Source organism: Panthera onca, chromosome B3, assembly GCF_046562875.1.
Source record: "Panthera onca isolate mPanOnc1 chromosome B3, mPanOnc1 haplotype 2, whole genome shotgun sequence".
NCBI classification, from domain to species: Eukaryota; Metazoa; Chordata; class Mammalia; order Carnivora; family Felidae; genus Panthera; species Panthera onca.
In genome coordinates, this window is record NC_138344.1 from 91,387,156 (window position 1) to 91,410,669 (window position 23,514).

The 23,514-nt window shown below is 33.9% G+C and overlaps 1 long non-coding RNA gene across 2 annotated transcripts in view; it reads left to right on the forward strand.

Annotated features, from left to right (window-relative positions):
* The window catches only part of LOC144616531 (uncharacterized), a 39,530-nt gene extending 16,448 nt beyond the window's left edge, over nucleotides 1-23,082 (forward strand). The window contains exons 2-4 of one of the 2 annotated variants that reach the window (XR_013555893.2): nucleotides 4,654-4,779; nucleotides 6,894-6,936; nucleotides 22,973-23,082. This is a non-coding gene — a long non-coding RNA (uncharacterized LOC144616531). The remainder of the gene's footprint in view (nucleotides 1-4,653; nucleotides 4,780-6,893; nucleotides 6,937-22,972) is intronic. The other variant, XR_013555894.2, reaches the window with a different exon arrangement.
* The last annotated feature ends 432 nt before the right edge of the window (nucleotides 23,083-23,514 follow it).

Below are 23,514 nucleotides of genomic sequence, written 5' to 3' on the forward strand. Positions count from 1 at the left end.
TTGTTCACAGTAATTATGAAGCTATGACCACTAATGGTCAACCAGCTGGATTTCCCTTGATCCTTGTCTGAGTTCATTAGTTGTAAATCAGAAGTTTGATCTATATGAAGGAAAAGTTCTTTGACACAAAAATATAGCCAAATTTTAAATATGCATAAAGAAATTTCAAAAAAAATTCTATTATAGTGTTACCTTAAATTCTCCCAGCAAGCCAGAGAATTTATAGATTTGCATATCATTTATATCATTTTGTTTTTTACTTTTTTCATTTTGTTTGTTTTGTTTTGCATAAGTTTCTTCTACCTTACATAATTACTGTCACCTCTCACATGACTCAGCTTCCCTAGTGGGGGATTATGGTGGGATGTTAAAGTATATACGCACACGGCTGTCTGTTATCAGAGATACTTATAGTCAAATTTCAGCTCAACAATCAGTAGACATGTAGCATTGAGCAAACTGAAACTACATTTATAAAAGGAGAAAAAATACCATGGTTATCTCTGAATTCCCAGAAACAAAGATGCTTTTTTCGTATGGTGGAAACCCGACAAATGTCTGGTAAAGATTACATTATTACAGAATTGTCATTAAAAAACCATGAGATAGTTTGTGTTAAATTCCTCTAAGGGGCTTCTGAGGTGCTACCTTTTCGAGAGCAGTCTACAACAAATCTTGGAAAATATTTAAAAGGTACCCTTAAATCTCAGAGTTACCCTTTCAAACACAATCTGAAATGAACTTTGATGTCATTCATTTATTCCCAGTTAACAAATAAAATTGAGGCATGGAAATCCTTAGGTACTCAGAATGATTTATTTGTGTTAACTTCATTAATTTATAGGCAGATTTTTGCTCTTTTCCTGTGGATTCTTAGCACAAACACTGGGAAAAGAAGTTTGGGCTCTGATCTTCTTTCCAGGGCAACAAATCTTATTCTGCTGTCTGGATAGTAGACTCTCAGCACATATACCTGGGAGTGAAGGGCTTATGGTACTGAAGTTAAACACATCCTGAACCATAGGTGCACATGTCCCCATCTCTCCAATCCTAGAAGAGCTGTAGAAACAAGGTTAGAGCTCAGAATATCATGTTAATAGAGCATATTTAATGCCAGTACAGCAATCCTATTCTGAGAGTGGGCACGCACATTTGCAGTAACTGTTCATAATTCTCAAACTCCATTATCTCTGTCTTTTTATGTATTACACATTTTTTTCACTAATGTCCATGGTTTCTCCTGAGAATATGGGTCAGAGAAATAGTTTCTCTCCTTGCCTTCTTTGCTTTCAAGAATACAGGGCAAGAGGGACAGATTTAAGTATGTTTAGCTCAAGTATTTTATATCACTTGGAAAGATCAGTTTAATAAATAAAAAACATTCTTCTATCTGGGTCATCTTGACTAGCATAAAATTATTTTTAATTCATGATACATATTGAGCCAAAATATACTTGCTGTAAGAATGCTAAACATTAATATGACCTTGACTCTTCTCTTACTAAGGAAACCATCTGTAGAGGAAAATTGCCATATGCAGACTGAAACTTCAACATCTTTTCTTTCCCCAAATACAAATTTAGATAATCACAAATAAGCCTTACAGAAAAATATTTTATACTCCCAAGGTTCCTTAAAAACATCATTCACTTGAGGCATCTTTAAGTTACTTCTATGTGCCAGCCTAAATATTCCCATGGAGCCTTCATTCATTTTGTCTTATTTCAAATTTTATACATCATACTTTATTGAATATAAAGAACCAAAAATATGCCCAAATAGCAAAATAGATGCAATCTATTTGTACACTAGCTCAATTAAGTTTGGTTAGAAATATCTTCCCAGTGTGGAAGACTATAATCCTTAAATGAACATGATATGTTACTTTGAGTTTAACATTACCATGAAAATATAGTTACCAAAGCCTCTGGCTTCTTTCCTCATAATCTCTTTGATTCTTACTATGAGGTTTTCCTTGTATAGATTTCCGACCAATGGCTCAGAGGCAGTCAAATGATGTCAAGCTTATGGTTCCCTGGTGACTTGCTGAAAATAGTATATTTTGCAATGTAAGATCAAATATAGGTATAATATATAGGTATAGTTGCAAAAATTTGGATGCATCTTTTCTTTTTTATACTTAAGCAAAGAGGGAAACACATCTCCTAGCTTTAAGTAACATTTTAAAAAGTCATTCATACTCTAACGTATAACTCCTGTTAAAATATTGAAAATGTAAGGGAATTTTGAAGTAAAATAATGAAATATATCTAAAATATGAGTGATATTTTTCTCAAGGCAAAGGATTAAAAGTGATTTAAAGAAATGTAAGATATCATTTGGTCTCATATTATAATTCAGCTAATTATATGGATTCATGCTGCAATAGTTAGTATGATTATGTTTGAGACTAAATTTTCACAATGACTTTCAATCAAAGCTGTACCAGTCAGGATCAAGTGAGCTTTTTTGAAGATGCCCTCATCATATTGAGGAATTTTTCAGCTATTCTTATTTTAGTGAAACTTATTAGGAATGGCTGTTGGAATTTGGACAATTCTTTTTCTGCAACAATGGGGATAATCATATATTTCTACTTTTTTCGTCTGTTAACATGGTGAGTTACATTTATTGATTTCAAAATGTGAAATCAACCTTGCATTCTTGCGATATACTTCACTTGGTTGTATTTTATGTACGTGTACATTACTGGATTCAAATTGGTAATAAAATTTGTTAAGAATTTTGCATCTTTACTCAAGGTCTATCAGTTTTTAGTTTCTTTTCATAAAATCACCTTTAGTTGAGTTGCTTAGTCCATTTGCTTCTACTCTCAGTGCATATATTAATATATTTTTTTAGATACGCCATCTCAATAATGGTTTTCCTGTTTTTTCTGTTCCCTTATTTTTATTTTCCTCTTCTGGATTGAGCACACTGTATTATTTTACTTTAAATCTTTGTTGGATTCTTATTTATAGCTGTTTGTTGTGTTATTTGTTAATTGTCATGTTTAGATATGTTCTTAATACTATGTATTTTCCAATGATGTTACAGTGCTTCACAAGTTTTTTAAGCCCTTTCTTGCTACCTTTCAGTTCACTGTTACATTCTAGTTTTCTTCATTTTTATTTCAGAACAATGGTAGGCTCATAAGATAAATTGGATTATATTCATGTCTCTTCATTTTTTTTAGAAAAAAATATATACAGCATTGGTAGAGTCTGCCCCATAAATTGACCTAGATCTGAAGATTTCTTTGTGGGAAGAGTTTTACCTACAAATTTAATTACTCTAATAAACATAAGAACATATTTTTTTCTTCTTTAATGGGTTTTGGTAGCTTGTGTCTTTCAAAAAATGTATCCATTTCATCCACGTTGTTGAATTTATGATGTTACATTATTTGTTATATTAACATATTGTAATTTTAGTATCTGTAGTCTTTCTCAATCTATTGAGACTTTTTATTATGGTATATATTTATATGTATTATATATTTTATTATGGTACATATTCAGTATATAATCTGTCTTGATAAAAGTTCACATGCACTTGAAAAGAATATACATACTGCCATCCTACCTAAAATATATTCCCTTTATAATGTATGTTCTAGAAATGTGAATGACATTAATTTGGTTGACAATGTTCAAATCTCCTGTATCCTTAAAGATTTTCTATCTGTCCAATCAATTATTGAGAAAGAAAAAAAATTTAATTATGTAACCCTAATTGTGCATTTGCCTATTTTCCTTATATTCCTATCAGCTTTCCTTTATTTATTTTGAAGCTCTGGTATTATGTGCATAAATGCTTACAATTGTTATGTCTTCGTGATAAATGATACCCTTATCACTATTAAGTGACCCCTTTTGGGGGCATCTGGAGCATCTGGGTGACTCCTTCAGTTAAGCGTCTGACTTCGGCTCAGGTCATGATCTCATGGTTCATGGGTTCGAGCCCCACATCAGGCTCTGTGCTGACAGCTCAGAGCCTGGATTCTGCTTCAGATTCGGTGTGTCTCTCTCTCTCTGCCCCTCCTCTGTTCATGGTATGTCTCTCTCTCTCTCTTAAAAATGAATAAACATTAAATTTTTTTTAATTGAGAAAAAAAATGACCACCCTCTCCCTGTTAATAGTCTTTATTCTGAAACCTACCATGGAGTTTTTCTTTTCTTTCTTTTTTTTTTTTTTTTAACATTTATTTATTTTTTGAGAGACAGAGAGGGACAAAGCTTGAGTGAGGGAGGGACAGAGAGAAAGGGAGACACAGAATCCGAAACAGGCTCCAGGCTCTGAGATGTGAGCACAGAGCCTGACATGGGGCTCAAACCCATGAGATCATGACCTGAGTTGAAGTCAGACGCTCAACCCACTGAGCCACCCAGGCACCCCTCTGAAATCTATATTGATATCTTGGATAGTCCTGATTTATTTTGGTTAGTACTGACATATCTGTTTCGTTTTTTGAATTATAATGTATTTGTAATTATTTTTCAATTAAATTAAATATTAATTTTATATTAAAATTAGGTTTCTTATATACATCATACAATTGGAGTTTGCACTTTTATTTATTTTGACAACATCTGTACTCTAATTGGATTCTTTAACACATTTTAAATTAATGTGATTTCTTTATACATTTAGATTTGGTGGGCTGAGTTCCATCCTACAGCATGAAAATAAAGGCCATACTTTCAGTGTGGAGGAGAAAGCTAGAAGCAGGGTGGAACAAAGACACAGCCTAGCTGCCATATCTGCCCTGGACTCTATGTGAGTTTGAAATATCTTCTTTTTTATGATTTAATTTTACTTCTCTTATTCTATGCACCTGTTATAGCTAAATATATTTATATTCACATAAACATATATATTTACATATATGTGTATGCATTTACATTTACATATATATGTATTTACATATATATACATATATATTTACATAAATATATATATAAATAAATAAATACAGCATTACTCCTAGACTCTGGAGCTGAGGCAAATTTTTCTATTTTCTATTTTAGTATTTTAGTCAAATTTAGGTTGGATTCAGACAGAGCTATGATAAATTATCAGAAATATACAAATGGAAGGTAGATATTTTAGATCTTTTTCTGTAAGTCAACTATTAAAAGCAATTTATTCAAACATATACAATGACACTATGTATGCTTCTTAAGGAATTGTATTTTATTTTTATATAAACATGCGATGGATAATGCCTATAAGAAGTATATTCACATCAATGAGCTCGTACTAAGATTTAATATTAGAAATAACATTTTCTCTAAAAAGTAATTTTCATGCATTTTTAGGGAACACATTTTTATATCTTGGTCTTGCATTTTATGTAACACTGGCATTAGAATGAATAATGTGACATTCAGTCTACTTATAGAACAACATATTACTCACTTTCTAGTTTTTAGCAATATCCATATAATATATTACTTAAGTGATGTCAGAGTAAGACATTTCTGATTTTAAATAAATAAATCATGTTAAGACTTACCTTTTTACCCTTTTCCTTTTTTGCTACATTATTTTCTAAAATCAGGATAACTCATAATACTACTTACATCTTCAAATATATCTTTGAAATACTTGAGGAAATATTCAATAGATACTAAAAATGCCAAATTATACAACAAATAAGCTTTACTATCTTTCCAAGATAGAATACCCCCAAATGTGCATATAATTACTTATAAATTTCCTGTTTTAAAATAATATCTCTGGTATATTGGACAAATTATGTCCATCTTTGACTATAAATCTGTATTATGCAATTGTACTATTGGCAGAAGCACTGAACATTAAAAATATATTTGAACTCAATTTTGTTATAATATGTGTGTTACGATATGTGTGTTGATCTACTTGATGGTAAATTAATATACTATTAAGTTCAAAGTGTTATTTAGGTTACTTGCCATGTGTTTCATGAAGTCAGTGCTAGCTACATCTTAACTACATCTTAACTACAATATGAGTAGTTCTATCTTGGCCTTTTTGGAATCCAGTACATGCTTATCACACTATTATGTGAATTTTATCTGGAAATGTCATGTTAATTCAGTTAATTTTGTTTCTGAACACATGCATGCCAAAGGAAATATTTTTTAGGCATTTAGCGAATTGGTAACGATGTGGGAAACGAAAAATTCAGTTAATTTCAATAGAACAAATTTTTTAATTCAATTAATTTCAATAATAACACTTTCTTATGTTGATTTGGGGATATAGTTTAGTTTCAGTTTATATAACTTAAATTAAAATGTAAACTTGAATAATGAACTTTGAAATATATAGCTGTTCCATCTGCATTTCCTGACATTATCATCTCACCTTAACATTCCAGCCACCTAGGATGTATTTTTATGACATTAAATACTGATAATAAAAAGAAGGAAAATAGGATTCTCTGAGTTCACATAGTCTTATGTTGAAATAGATTAAGCAGGGGCGCCTAGGTGGCTCAGTCGGTTGAGCGTCCGACTTCGGCTCAGGTCATGATCTCGCGGTCCGTGAGTTCGAGCCCCGCGTCAGGCTCTGGGCTGATGGCTCAGAGCCTGGAGCCTGCTTCCGATTCTGTGTCTCCCTCTCTCTCTGCCCCTCCCCCGTTCATGCTCTGTCTCTCTCTGTCTCAAAAATAAATAAATGTTAAAAAAAGATTAAAAAAAAAAAAGAAATAGATTAAGCATTGTTCTTAGTTTTTTTGTTTGTTTGTTTTTTACCACAACACCTATCTTTGATATAAAATAAAATATTCCTGTTCTTGATGGAGATTATTTAAGTAGTTCTTTATTCTCTGTTGGAATGCTTTATTTTTACCATATATTTCTTTTTTACCTATGCACTTAGATTTCCAACATCTTTTCTTACAGATATAAACCAAATATGTTGATTATACCCCTTAGAAATCTAAAGGTATTTTCATTTCTATTTCTTCACAATGACCTCTGCTCATAGGTAGGTAAATAATTGCTGACTTCACTATTTTAGTTTTGACAGCTGAAGTATAAATCCTTCTGAGAATATTTGCTTTAAGAGGGATCAAAATTTTCTGTTCTTAGAGTATTCTCTGTTGGTAAGATTCATGTTGTTTCTCTCTTTGTGACCTTTTTATAGTTGATCACATCTTTCAAGTTACCTCTTTTTTGAAGCTTTGCTATTCTGAACTATTCTGTGTTTTTGGAGACATAATTCATTATTTGACACCTCAGGTGAAGTTTATATTATGTAACTAACTGTATTGGAAAACTTCTATTTTTCTGCTCTTGCATAATCATCTGCATGGTTACTTTTCCTGTGGCTTAACTTTGTATAAAATTTACATAGGAAAATACAAATTTGTGTCCTGTCATTCATTTTTTAAAAACATATGTTTGCTTTTCGTTCTTGGGTATCTCTGTTTTTCTGAAAATCTGAAAAAAGCATTGTTTTTTAACTCCTTACATCTTAACTACAATATGAGTAGTTCTACCTTGGCCTTTTTGGAATCCAGTCCATACTTATCACACTATTATGTGAATTTTATCTGGAAATGTCTTGTTAATTCAGTTAATTTTGTTTCATTACTGCCTTGGTTTACTCCATCATGTTTCCCTATAGTTTATATTAAGTACATTATCATTGGCACTGAGCTGTGTCTAACTTTGGTCTCTACTCTCACAATCCCTTTCCTTTTCAATGACTATTATTGTAAGAATAATTGTTATTGTTATGTCTTTTTAGTGGGCATCATATTCTTACTAGATACTTAAATATAATTAAAACTTAGGGTGCCTGGGTGGCTCAGACAGTGGAGCATCCAACTCTTGGTCTCAGGTCTTTATCTCAAGGTCCTGACTTCAAGCCCTGCATTGGGAATGGAGCCTACTTAAATGTATTTAAAACTTAAATGCATTTATATAACTCTGTCATGTTTGAAACAGTGATCAGTGAGATGTCTTTACTTCCATATCCAGTGAATGTTTGTTAAAGATTGATATTTAATGAAGCTACCTGGGAAGTTACAGCGACTTGTTTATATTTTTTTCACACTTGTATTAAGATATTAATTAATTAAATTATTTTTATTTGAAATACATATATTGAGAACTGTGGCAATAGGAAAATGTGATCACTGCCTTAACATAACTGATACCCAGTTTTGCTTTCAAGACACCTCAATCTCTCTAAAGTCATCAACTTTAGAGTCCTAGCATAATACCTATATTTCTCCTGAAATATAGAAAAACTGACTTTCTTTTTAAATACCATCTTTTATATAGTTATTGCCAAGTCTAACATGATGCAATATTCATAAGTCTTGTTTTCATATTAATTTTACTTGGTAGTTGCATTTAGGCAATTATTCAATTACATTTTGCTTGTAAAAGCTCTGAGACAATTATGATAAAAGCAACCATATATTTTACACAATTTTCAGTGAGCAGGAACTTATATTTCTACAGTTGAAGAGAAATTTATCATATTGTCCTCTTTCATCATTTTTGTAAACCTTGGAATATTTTTTTGTTCTTCCCTTTAATCTTTATATGTATCTAAAATATCACACACTTTCAGAAAAAGAAAGAATAGAAAAATATTGAAGAATATTTCCAGCAATTCTCAAAAATAAATTTATGATGGATAAATATATACAAAGTAAGTTAGTCTACAAAGGAGAAAAGAGAACTTTAACAATTATTTATTGAAAACCTATCAGAATTTTATGTAATGTAATTTAATCCTATTTAGTTTGATCCTCACAATCCTATGAAGTAGGCTGATCTCTTACTTATTGGATGTTCTGATGTCTAGAATGCTCTTCTCTTCAGACTTCAGTTAATTTCTTCTCATCCTTCATGTCTCAGCTCAAGTTAAAACAAAAATATGAAAGTGATCTTCATTATCTCACAACTTAAATAAAATAACATTTATTCTGCCTCCTGTAACCTATTTTGTCCTTCTCACCAAATAGTAGATTTTCTAAATGTCTTTAATTTCCCAGGAATAGTTGGAATACCTAGAATACATACCTTGATTTTCTCATTCCTGCCTTAATAGTAAATCAGAGCAATCACACACTGCTAGAATCTTTCCTTCAATAGGTACCTCCTTTCAGGTGAATTTAAAAACTCACTAAGTGACTACACGGTCACAATGTGACATAGATTAATAGGGTCTCATTTTCCTTTGGCAATCTGAATATCTCTACCTTCCAACCCAACAGTTCAGACAGTTTAACTCAGATTCCCAATACTGGTATTTTCTGAAACTGCTTCCAATACCAAATACTGAATCAGTTTTTATTTAATGTAGAAGATGGAAAATGCTCTGGGTATTTTAACAAAATAAAGTATATTCAACGTGGAAAATCAGTGCTTAGAGAAATGTTTAATGAGTTGGAAGAGTGGTTTCTAGGCCAGATCTCCAGAAATTTCTCCTCAAATTGATATTTGTGTTCCCACACCTGAAGCCTCTACTGGAACTAATAAAAATAAAAGCATACCTGTGACACCATTGCCACTGTGACTGACCTCTTTATACCCATGAATGGGTGGGTAGATTGAGTCATCCTGACATTTTTATAAAAGGTCTCAAAACACCCACAAAACTGAAGAACAGACATTGGAACATGGTGTATGACTCATTTGACCCCAACTGCCTCTTGAAGCCAAGAAACCTGGAGAATATGCAATAAAGTGTTGCTGCAGAAAAGTCTCACATCTCCATAATTTTTCTAGCCAACAAAATGATAACTAAAAGGTAGGATATTTGCCTTGGCCCCTTGGCCTAATTTTTCCCTTCTAAACCATATATCACTTGATATAACTTACATTTTAACATTTATTTTAAATGTTTACTTGGTGTAACTTATGTTTTACCCACTGGTAATAGGAGAAACTAGATGGCAGACATTCTTTTACCATTACTTCTTACCATTAGAAAATATAATATTCAATACCAACAAACATTCTGAAGAATTTAGGAATAAATTTAAGAACCATCTTGTAATCTTATTTTAGAAAAATACATAAAAGAACACAGATATAAAAAAGAACACAGATACAGCTACAGCTGAGGTCAGAGAGGTCTTTTCCTGCTTTCTTCTCTGAGGTTTGATGGTTTCCTGTCTCACATTCAGGTCCTTTATCCATTTTGAGTTTATTTTTGTGAATGGTGTGAGAAAGTGGTCTAGTTTCAACCTTCTGCATGTTGCTGTCAGTTCTCCCAGCACCATTTGTTAAAGAGACTGTCTTTTTTCCATTGGATGTTCTTTCCTGCTTTGTCAAAGATGAGTTGGCCATACGTTTGTGGGTCTAGTTCTGGGGTTTCTATTCTATTCCTTTGGTCTATGTGTCTGTTTTTGTGCCAATACCATGCTGTCTTGATGATGACAGCTTTGTAGTAGAGGCTAAAGTCTGGGATTGTGATGCCTCCTGCTTTGGTCTTCTTCAAAATTACTTTGGCTATTCGGGGCCTTTTGTGGTTCCATATGAATTTTAGGATTGTTTGTTCTAGTTTCGAGAGGAATGCTGGTGCAATTTTGATTGGGATTGCATTGAATGTGTAGATAGCTTTGGGTAGTATTGACATTTTGACAATATTTATTCTTCCAATCCATGAGCAGGGAATGTCTTTCCATTTCTTTATATCTTCTTCAATTACCTTCATAAGCTTTCTATAGTTTTCAGCATACAGATCTTTTACATCTTTGGTTAGATTTATTCCTAGGTATTTTATGCTTCTTGGTGCAATTGTGAATGGGATCAGTTTCTTTATTTGTCTTTCTGTTGCTTCATTGTTAGTGTATAAGAATACAACTGATTTCTGTACATTGATTTTGTATCCTGCAACTTTGCTGAATTCATGTATCAGTTCTAGCAGACTTTTGGTGGAGTCTATCGGATTTTCCATGTATAATATCATGTCATCTGCAAAAAGCGAAAGCTTGACTTCATCTTTGCCAATTTTGATGCCTTTGATTTCCTTTTGTTGTCTGATTGCTGATGCTAGAACTTCCAGCACTATGTTGAACAATGGCGGTGAGAGTGGGCATCCCTGTCGTGTTCCTGATCTCAGGGAAAAAGCTCTCAGTTTTTCCCCGTTGAGGATGATGTTAGCTGTGGGCTTTTCATAAATGGCTTTGATGATCTTTAAGTATGTTCCTTCTATCCCGACTTTCTCAAGGGCTTTTATTAAGAAACGGTGCTGGATTTTGTCAAAGGCCTTTTCTGCATCGATTGACAGGATCATATGGTTCTTCTCTTTTTTGTGTGTTAATGTGATGTATCACGTTGATTGATTTGTGAATGTTGAATCAGCCCTGCATCCCAGGAATGAATCCCACTTGATCATGGTGAATAATTCTTTTTATATGCTGTTGAATTCAATTTGCTAGTATCTTATTGAGAATTTTTGCATCCATATTCATCAGGGATATTGGCCTGTAGTTCTCTTTTTTTTACTGGGTCTCTGTCTGGTTTAGGAATCAAAGTAATACTGGCTTCATAGAATGAGTCTGGAAGTTTTCCTTCCCTTTCTATTTCTTGGAATAGCTTGAGAAGGATAGGGATTATCTCTGCTTTAAACGTCTGGTAGAACTCCCCTGGGAAGCCATCTGGTCCTGGACTCTTATTTGTTGGGAGATTTTTGATAACCGATTCAATTTCTTCGCTGGTTATGGGTCTGTTCAAGCTTTCTATTTCCTCCTGATTGAGTTTTGGAAGAGTGTGGGTGTTTAGAAATTTGTCCATTTCTTCCAGGTTGTCCAATTTGCTGGCATATAATTTTTCATAGTATTCCCTGATAATTGTTTGTATCTCTGAGGGATTGGTTGTAATAATTCCATTTTCATTCATGATTTTATCTATTTGGGTCATCTCCCTTTTCTTTTTGAGAAGCCTGGCTAGAGGTTTGTCAATGTTGTTTATTTTTTCAAAAAACCAACTCTTGGTTTCGTTGATCTGCTCTACAGTTTTTTTAGATTCTATATTGTTTATTTCTGCTCTGATCTTTATTATTTCTCTTCTTCTGCTGGGTTTCGGCTGCCTTTGCTGTTCTGCTTCTATTTCCTTTAGGTGTGCTGTTAGATTTTGTATTTGGGATTTTTCTTGTTTCTTGAGATAGGCCTGGATTGCGATGTATGTTGCTCTCAGGACTGCCTTCGCTGCATCCCAAAGCGTCTGGATTGTTGTATTTTCATTTTCGTTTGTTTCCATGTATTTTTTAATTTCTTCTCTAATTGCCTGGTTGACCCACTCATTCTTTAGTAGGGTGTTCTTTAACCTCCATGCTTTTGGAGGTTTTCCAGACTTTCTCCTGTGGTTAGTTTCAAGCTTCATAGCATTGTGGTCTGAAAGTATGCATGGTATAATTTCAATTCTTGTAAACTTATGAAGGGCTGTTTTGTGACCCAGTATATGATCTATCTTGGAGAATGTTCCATGTGCACTCGAGAAGAAAGTATATTCTGTTGCTTTGGGATGCAGAGTTCTAAATATATCTGTCAAGTCCATCTGATCCAATGTATCTTTCAGGGCCCTTGTTTCTTTATTGACCGTGTGTCTAGATGATCTATCCATTTCTGTAAGTGGAGTGTTAAAGTCCCCTGCAATTACCACATTCTTATCAATAAGGTTGCTTATGTTTATGAGTAATTGTTTTATATATTTGGGGGCTCCCGTATTCGGCGCATAGACATTTATAATTGTTAGCTCTTCCTGGTGGATAGACCCTGTAACTATTATATAATGTCCTTCTTCATCTCTTGTTACAGCCTTTAATTTAAAGTCCAGTTTGTCTGATATAAGTATGGGTACTCCAGCTTTCTTTTGGCTTCCAGGAGCATGATAAATAGTTCTCCATCCCCTCACTCTCAATCTAAAGGTGTCCTCAGATCTAAAATGAGTCTCTTGTAGACAGCAAATAGATGGGTCTTGTTTTTTTATCCATTCTGATACCCTATGTCTTTTAGTTGGCGCATTTAATCCATTTACATTCAGTGTTATTATAGAAAGATACGGGTTTAGAGTCATTGTGATGTCTGTATGTTTTATGCTTGTAGTGATGTCTCTGGTACTTTGTCTCACAGGATCCCCCTTAGGATCTCTTGTAGGGCTGGTTTAGTGGTGACAAATTCCTTCAGTTTTTGTTTGTTTAGGAAGACGTTTTTCTCTCCTTGTATTCTAAATGACAGACTTGCTGGATAAAGGATTCTTGGCTGCATATTTTTTCTGTCTAGCAAACTGAAAATCTTGTGCCAATCCTTTCTGGCCTGCCAAGTTTCAAAAGAGAGATCAGTCACGACTCTTATAGGTCTCCCTTTATATGTGAGGGCACGTTTATCCCTTGCTGCTTTCAGAATTTTCTCTTTATCCTTGTATTTTGCCAGTTTCACTATGATATGTCGTGCAGAAGATCGATTCAAGTTACGTCTGAAGGGAGTTCTCTGTGCCTCTTGGATTTCAATGCCTTTTTCCTTCCCCAGGTCAGGGAAGTTCTCAGCTATAATTTCTTCAAGTACCCCTTCAGCACCTTTCCCTCTCTCTTTCGCCTCTGGGATACCAATTATACGTATATTATTTCTTTTTAGTGTATCACTTAGTTCTCTAATTTTCCCCTCATACTCCTGGATTTTTTTATCTCTCTTTCTCTCAGCCTCCTCTTTTTCCATAACTTTATCTTCTAGTTCACCTATTCTCTCCTCTGCCTCTTCAATCCGAGCTGTCGTCGTTTCCATTTTGTTTTGCATTTCATTTAAAGCGCTTTTCAGCTCCTCGTGACTGTTCCTTAGTCCCTTGATCTCTGTAGCAAGAGATTCTCTGCTGTCCTCTATACTGTTTTCAAGCCCAGCGATTAATTTTATGACTATTATTCTAAATTCACTTTCTGTTATATTATCTAAATCCTTTTTGATCAGTTCATTAGCTGTTGTTATTTCCTGGAGATTCTTCTGAGGGGAATTCTTCCGTTTGGTCATTTTGGATAGTCCCTGGAGTGGTGAGGACCTGCAGGGCACTTCCCCCGTGCTGTGGTGTATAACTGGAGTTGGTGGGTGGGGCCGCAGTCAGACCTGATGTCTGCCCCCAGCCCACCGCTGGGGCCACAGTCAGACTGGTGTGTGCCTTCTCTTCCCCTCTCCTAGGGGCGGGATTCACTTGGGGTGGTGTGGCCCATCTGGGCTACTTGCACACTGCCAGGCTTGTGGTGCTGGGGATCTGGCTTATTAGCTGGAGTGGGTAGGCAAGGTGCACGGGGGCAGGAGGGGCAGGCTTAGCTCGCTTCTCCTAGGTGATCCACTTCAGGAGGGACCCCTCTTCCATGGGTCTCTCGTCTGCGCTTAGCTCCAGAGACTCTGTTCTGCTAATCCTCTGGCGGTTTTCTGGGTTATTTAGGCAGGTGTAGTTGGAATCTAAGTGATCAGCAGGACGCGCGGTGAGCCCAGCATCCTCCTACGCCGCCATCTTCCCTCTCCTCTTAATACAGGTGATTTCTAAAAGCTGGGAAAGGCATGGAAAATGACTCTTTCATAGACTCCAGGAAAAATGCAGCACCACTAACACTTTTATTTTAGCCCACCAAGACTGATTTAGAATTCTTACCTGCACAACTATAATGTGGTAAACATGTGTTGTTAAGCCACCAATTTTTTGGTAATTTTTATTAATTTATTACACCAGCAATAGGACAGCAATCAAGTATGTTAATAAAAAGTATATTTTATTTACACAAATCAGAACTCCGTGGGGAGCATGGCGTTCCCTGAAGTTGTGTAGTATACAACTTGGGAAACTAATTGTGATAATGGTCATAGTATTTCACTATTTTAGCTTACATGATAGAGATACTTCTGAATCAGTATGTACAGAGCTTTCTTCCTCATTAATGATGCATGCTATTGTCTTTTATGATGGTACTGTAATTTAACTATACTTTAACCATAAATTAAAGGTATTGAATTAGAAAGCCTATCATCTGTATTCATAATTAATAGAACCATAATTTAATACATATTGAAGACATTTAAATTGTACCCAGTATCATTTGTTGCAAATAATACAATCACTCTCCTTTTATTAAGTAGATTGGTTATATTCCTAAGTTATAGGATGCAGTCTTCATGTCATAGATAGCCAAACACTGTGCCAGACATTGTAAAAATCACCCCACATGTATTTTTTTTAATTTAATCTCAAGAGTAGCCCATGAAATTTAGGTACCTTTGTTTTCTTTTATACCAAAAGAAACTAAAGCTAAAATATAGTGTTATTTTACGATGTCCTAAGAGTTTAAACAAAGTTAATAGCTCTTAAGCACAGTGCCTTCTAGTGATATAGCAGTTTGATATACTGATAACACAGTTTTCAATTTTGACAACCTAGTTAAATGTCAAAGCAAATTGAACAAATAGTTTGGCCGATAACTGGTAGTAACTTAGCTTGTTTGAAGTCTGGTTTTTTCCAAAAAAAAAGTATTTTCGGATAATTATGGGCAAATTTTAAATAATAGCAAAGGTCATTTAACACAGGGGTATAATAAATTTAATACTATTTTTCTTAATGCAAAGAAAAAACCAACAAAAATGGCTTTCAATAGAGATAGCTATAGCTAGATGCATACTATATATTAAATATTTATATGATACATATATTTTTTAAGTCAAGGGATATCAAAGAGAAGAACATACATTTCTTATGCACATGATAGCAGTTTTTTACAGACGAAAATGTCCATCAACTGGGTGCTGATAGCACTTCAAAGTTTTTAAAAGTTATTATTTCCTTCTTATTTTTGTCCGTGTCAGTACAATTAACATGACTTTTATGTCTCTGCATGGATTTACATGATTCCATGTCTTAATTCTCTTGTAAGAGAGTGTATTAGGAACAAGCAATTTAAACCAGTTTCCTCAAAAACACTTAGATTTGTTTGTAATGGGCATTTTATTTTTTAACATAAATAGAAATTCGTATATTAAAAATGTGGCTAATATTTCTGTTTAATAATGGATCAAATTTCAGTGGCACAATTCTAGTTTCTGGAAGCCACTTATTCAAGTCAAAACTAGTTTTTCAGATTTAACTTTAATCTTAGTTGAAAATTTGGCTCATAAACAATTTACATCTAAATGAATCATGAACCATAACCATTAATGTCTACCTTTTTTATATATAAAGCATATCAGATATGTTGGAAACTCAAAATATATATAGGAAAAAGTCAAAACATACACTCAACAATAGTGGGAGATAAGGGAATGTCAGGGGCTATAATTCTACAGGATAAAGTAGGAACAAATCTTAGTGTAAAATGAGGTAGATAATTGGAAATGGGAACAAAAAGGAGGATGAACATCAGAAACAAGAGAGGAAGGAAAGAATTACAAGAGCCAAACCTCTGTTCTAGATTTAGAAAAATGATAGTATCATTTCAATTCTTATTTTAGATGTCTGGATCAAAAACACTTTATGTGCAATATATTGGCTTTAGGCAAACCTTCTAGCTACTTCTTAATTCCATCCAGCTTTATATGCGTACAATCTTTAAATGTGTTCAGAAAAAAAGAAAAGAATTGTTTCCTTCCACCTGGAGCAGTCATATTTTCTTTTCTTTCCTCTTCTTTCTCTCCTTTCTTTCTGTCTTTCTGTCTTTCTTTCTTTCTTTCTTTCTTTCTTTCTTTCTTCTCTTTCTCTCTCTCTCTCTCTCTCTCTCTCTTTCTTTTTTATTTTTTGGCTATAAGTTATACTGAGAGACCTAGTTTTATTCTATTTTATTTATTTCCCATCTTCTTCCATTCTAATCAGCTCGGCCTTGGCCTCTGGCTTGTCTTCAGAATTCTCTGTATGTTTTATATATAACCTATCCCCAGGACATAAAAAGTGTATAACTGCACAGAAAGAACATTTTAAATATCTATTATATTATAGTATCTCTAATATCTAAGAGGTTCAAACCTGATTATGTTTAAATTAGTTATTAAAATGCAATTACTAGTAAGAAATTTTAGTCTGAAAATCTCTCCCCTACTAGATTCACACTGTCACTGTATATGTTAAGATGAAACTGATTCTCTTTGTGAGTAAATAGCCCTTTCATTGTTTTCTCTTTTGTCAGGAATAAAACAACTTTTGGAATTATTCTTTATTGATGAGAATGAGCACAAGATGGGAAAATCACATATATTTACAGATAATGAGACTCTTGTAATCCTCAAGGAGATTAATCTGTCAATTTAAATAAAGGAACTCTGAGAAAGATTCTAGTGCAAAGCCAAACTAGGCACAGGATCATACTGAGCTCTAATACAGGGAGACAGTTGCCTTTCTCAGAATGACACTGCAACAGGGAATCTGGGGCTTCAGGAATCTATAGTATTGGTATTCTGGCCATTTGTTGAACTTGCGGCTTCAAAACAGTACAAACAGCATAAAATTTTTAAAGCCTGGAAGTGATGGATCTCCCAGATTAACTAATTTATTATGGGGAGAATTCTATAAATTGTTAATGTCCTGATAAGAAGTAGACCTACTACAGAAAATAGCTATGCACTGTATTATCACAATTTTCATTTTGTTACATGTTTATCATTGTGTTTTAGAAATATACGATATAAACACCTAATCGCATAAAATCACATGGTAAATCTTACTTGAGTTTATGAATTGTTTGTTACTAAATGAAATAAATCATGTATTTTATAACACTGCAATCTGGAACCTCAGGGTCATCTAAAATATATGTACTAACAGATCAGTGATAGCTGGGAGGGTATAAGTATAAGTAAAAAGGTGCTTAGCCTCACTGAACTTGAATTAATACTTTTTCACAAAAGCAAAAGAACAGTTCTATATTTATAATCTCTCTCTTAAATTTATAAGAAGAGTGAAATATATTGAAAGTCAGCACATGAAAAATCTGAAATATAAAAAGTTTAAGTGTTCATTAAGCCATGTTTTGAGGAAATAAAGCATTGTTACAAGCCCTTTCTAAATTTTTGAGCACTGTACAGCTGTCAGTTTTAGTAATCTAAACTTTTGTATGACTTTTGTTTTAACATTTGAGGTCTTACATCTATGTTCTGTTCTATATCATTTACTAACTTTGAGTAGCTGAGAAGGTTTAAAAAATATTTTCACAATTGAAACTATTGCAGTTTAGTAAATACCAAATTGGTTAACTATACTAGTTTAGCTTTGAAGCCTCTTAAATGATTTTTCTTTAAAACTTAAGTCCTCTTAATTGTCTGTTTGTCCACTCTTGTATTTACTCACTTGTCATTCTATATTTTGATATCTTTTCCTATTACTGATAACCTAACTTTGATAAACATGAGAGAGTGTTTCTTTCTTTTATCTTTGGTATATGCTTCTCCTCTTTAGTCTATGCCAAAGGTATTTTTTTTTAATTTCAGTAAAGTGTTTTGAAGAAATTCCCTATTAAAAAATAGCGTTTATTTATTATTGAGAGACAGAGAGAGACAGAGCATGAGCATGGGAGGGGCAGAGAGAGGAGGAGACACAGAATCCGAAGCAGGCTCCAGGCTCCAGGCTCCGAGCTGTCAGCACAGAGACTGACACTGGGCTCAAACTCACAAACTGCAAGATCATGACCTGAGCCGAAGTTGGACGCTTAACTGACTGAGCCACACAGGCACCCCAAGAAATTCCCTATTTAAATAGATTTTAATTGTGGGGAGCCTGAGTGGCTCAGTCAGTGAAACACCCTACTTCAGCTCAGGTCATGGTCTTGTGGTCCCATGAATTTGAGCTTCACATCGGGCTCTCCGCTCTCAGCACAGAACCCATTTTGGATCCTCTGTCCCCCTCTCTTTCTGCCCATACCCGGCTGGCTCGCTTGTACTCACTCAATCTCTCACTCTCAAAAAAAAATAAAAATAAAAATAAATAGATTTTAACTTCCTTTCCAGTGATTTATTATGTTTTACAGTTAGTGGTAATTTTATGATAATTTATTTTTTTCATGTCTTAAAACAATTATAATGTTGACATTATTTGTGTTTTTTTTCTCATTTAGAGATTAAACTCCAAGAGTAAGACTTGATCTTTTCTGTATTCATTCTTATAGTCCAAATACCTAGTATACTCCTTGGCATTCAATAATATGTATGGAAGAAATGTATTGATTAGAATCCTTTACTAATATTGTCACCATATGGGCAAAAAAAATCACATGACTTTAATCTCCCCCATGATAGTTCAGAAAACTAGCCCTCATATCCTCAAATTAGATAAGCAGCATTGTGTAACAGTTGAGAGCAAGGACTCTGGAGCTAGACAATCTAGTTCTGCACTCTAGCTATATTGCATGACCTTGGAAAAATTATTAAAACTTTGTGTGATTTGCTTCACCCTATGTAAAATAGAAATGATAGTAGTACCTATGCTCTAAAGTTGTTCTGAGATTTTCATATGTTAATATTTGTGAAACACATAATAGTGCCTGACACCTAATAAGCAGTATATAGGTGCTTACTTAATAAGTTAATTTCCTCCAACTTATTTTGTTACTTAATATTATGGACTGAATTGTGTCTCTCTTAAAATTCCTATGTTGAGGACTGTTGAGCTGAAACACCATACACCAGTTATCTATGTCAGAAGAGCATACCAATACAGGAGGGCTACCAAAGATCATCACAATGCCAGCCACCAGGAATAGAAGTCCACACACTTCTGCCCACTGCTTCCTGATAACAGAGTTGCTAAGGGAAATACAAAACCATCAAGTACTAGATGGAACAATGCAGAGAAGAGACAGAGCAAAATCAACTCCTGTGGCAACTGTCCCAGGGCAATTGGCCTACGAGCATCTGTTTTGTGTTATAGTAGAAAGGCTGATCCCCTTCTTCCATGGAGTCAGAAATACTAAGTGCAAACTGAACAAAGGAGTATATACTGAATCTGAAATAGGGAAAAATATTCTCACACAAGGTGAAAAACCTAGACAGGCTTTGTGGGTGTTTTATTTCTTAGTAAGGGAAGTTATATAGACCCAAGGCAACTTCATAAGTGGCTGAGTTCATGATCTCCCTTTTACAACAAAGCCCTGACCTCCAATGTGATTGTATTTGGAGATAGAACCTTTAGGGAGGTAATTAAGGTTAAATGAGATTGTAGAGGTGGGCCTTACTCCAATAGGACTGATATCTTGATAAGAAGAGACACGGGGGATAGGAATGTACAATGAAATTGACACAGCAAGAAAGTGGCCATCTGCAACCTAAGGAAGTGAAGTTTAAGGAGAGACCAAATTGGCCAACCCTTTGATCTTGGACTTCCAGTTCTAGAATTGAAGCAATAAAATTCTGTTGTTTAAGCTGAAGTCTGTGGTATTTTGCTATAGTATTCCTAGCCAATTAATACACTTAGGAAGTTAAGATTTGTGAAAAATAGTATCCCCTTCACCCCACCCCCACATATATATTGTGTTAATGGTATTTATGGGTTAATGCTGACTCACACATAGAGAACATTATTTTTTTCTTTTTTTAATTAACTTATTTATTTTTGAAAGAGAGAGAAAGAGAGCAAGCTTGTGTGCAAGAGAGGGAGGAGGGGCAGAGAGAGGGAGAGAGAGAGAGAGTCCCAAACAGTCTCTGCACTGTCAGTGCTGAGCCCTATCTGGGGCTCAAACTCACAGACCGTGAGATCATGACCTGAGCTGAAATCAGATATTAACTGACTGAGCCACCCAGCACCCTTTCTTTCTTTTTTTAATTTTTTTTTCTTTTTTTTTTTTTTTTTTGAGAGAGAGAGAGCTATGGAGGGACAGAGAGAGAAAGGGACAAGAGGATCTGAAGCAGGCTCTGCGCTGACAGCAGGGAGCCTGAAGTGGGGCTGGAAGTCACAAACCTGAACCATGAGATAATGACCTGAGTTGGATGCTCAACCGACTGAACCACCCAGGTGCCCCTATCATTTTTTTTTTCTTTTAAAGAATATGTCATTTTCATTGCCTTTCCATTTCAAAATAAATTCCAACAAGAAATATATTAGATTATGTTTGCCACACTGTACTGAGGAAGATTGTCATGAAATTTGAGCCTGTATATCTTAACTCAGAGACTACAGTTTTCTCATTTTGACATCTCATAAATTAGCACAAATACCAACATACATTAACTACACAAATACATATTTGGTGAAACTCCACACAAAGCTAATTGGTAAGGAAAAGTGATAGCTTGTGTTTTGTAAAAAAAGAGATTCCATACCCATGGCATTTTGGATAGACTTACTCCAAATATGTCTCTGAACAAAGTAATGACTATAATTAATGTAAAAGAAAAACTATTGAATGATATTCATTGCAAGGTACCTAAATGATTCAAAACAAAAGCAAAATAATAAAATAGTAATTTCTGATTCAAAGTTATAACCACTGTTAAATAAATAAGTTGGTAAACCACTGATATATTTAACATCTAAACATGTCTAAGTTTCCTAAATTTAATGAAAATGGTCAAATTTTGTAAAAATAATAAATAAATTTTAAGAATTACTAAGATTTTGGATGCCTGGGTGGCTCGGTTGGTTAAGTGTCCAACTTCGGCTCAGCTCACGATGTCAACATTTGTGGGTTTGAGCCCCGCGTTGGGCTTTGGGCTGACAGCTGGGAGCCTGGAGCCTGCTTTGGATTCTGTATCTCCCTCTCTCTGCCCCTCCCCCCTCATGCTCTGTCTCTTTCTGTCTCTCAAAAATAAATAAAGATTAAAAATATATATACAAAAAAAGAATTACTAAGATTTCGAAGATAAATTGTTACAGAGTTACAAAACAAAGTGAGCAGAATAACTGATTTATTTTGAAAATGTTGCTACTTACTACTTACGTTAGAGCACAAAGAAATTTCTTAAGCCCTGCATTTAAAGTAGGAATGTTTAATGCATTTTGATTATAATTATTTCTTTGGTATACATAGTGTCAGGTCCAAATAAATCTTTTTTTTTTTAGTAGAAGTTTTGTTTCTGTTCTTTTTTTTAAATAAAATGTGTTCGATACACAGCTACATTATCAGTGTCACACTCTAAATCAATGTTGTACCAATGTTTGAGGCATGAGTGAGGTGGTAGACATTTTATAGTCTTAAAATTTTGAAAATTAATTAATTTAAGGTTATTTGATTATCTAATTCATGTAATAATCAGTTGAATATTTTGACTGTTTATGCTAAGTAAAAGGTCTGAGGATAAAGAAGAAAATTAAAATTTCTTGTTTTTGTTGCTCACTATCTAGAATTTCTTTAGTATTAATTTATGAAAATGTTGAAATGTCTGAAGCTTTGCTATTATTATTTTAGGAATGCTTGGAAGAAATTCTGTTCCTGACATTGACTTATTTAGAAGACAAAAAATATTTTTATCTTTTTTTTTTTGTCTATTGAATATTTGTAGCTGGCTGTTTCTTATGGTTCTGTTGAGACTGTAAATGTGATAAAAGAAATATGCTGTATCATCTCAGGGGAAAATTTAAAACTATGAAAATGAACATTTAAAGTTTAGTGTAATAACGAGATAACAGGAAAGGAAGATAATGGTTGAATGAAACAAAAGAAGGGAACGAAGGGGAAAAAAATGGCAAATTTGTTGACCAGTAGGAGAAAATAAAGAGGAAAGTAGAAAAAAAGTGAAAATAATTTTTCATGGTTTAAACTTTTATAATTATATTTTAATGTTAAAAAAATTTAAGTGACATATGTTTTATAGACTTTCTGTCCTAAAAACAAAGACAGAATACTTGGGCGACCAGTGTTTTTGAAATAATGTGGTACTTAGACTCTCAGCATTTAAAGTAGACTCTAATTTTTGTCAAAAATACCAGAAGTACACCTAAAATCATCTGGATATTTATACAAAATATTCTTAATAGTGATTGCTTATCTCTTGATATGCCTTTATAGTAGAATTTTAAGTGATTTTAATTTCTTTGCTATTATTCATTTTTTTTTCTGTCAGATTCTTCAAAAGGAGCACATTTAACTTTCAGCCATGGATTTAAGCAGAATATCAAACTTTTGAAGCAAGAAACTTTTTATATTATTTTTTTACTCCCTAAATAAAATCTTCTCAAGGGTAGAGAACTTGTTTTTGATTGGAATTTCAGAAATGTTCCTTTAAACAACAGAAAAATTGACCAATCAAGATACGTACTACTTTTTAGGCAACTGTTGTCATTCTGTACCCTAACATCACAGCTAGGAGAAAAAGCATCAGAAAATGAGAATGAAGAAATTCTGCTTTCACTGAAAGAGGCCATAGAATTTCAGCAATAGGTTAGTGGTGCTGACTTATGTTCTATACCTGTCACAATCTAGTACAATCTGATTTCCAGTAACCCAGGAACTAAATATTCACAATCACTACCACCACCAACACCTACAAAATAGGAGGTGTGTTTGTGGGGATGTGGGTTTGTATCATACATACAAGAAACAGGAAACATAATATGAGTAGTGTCTTGTTCCTTGGGTTGCCATAACAAAATATCATAATTCAAG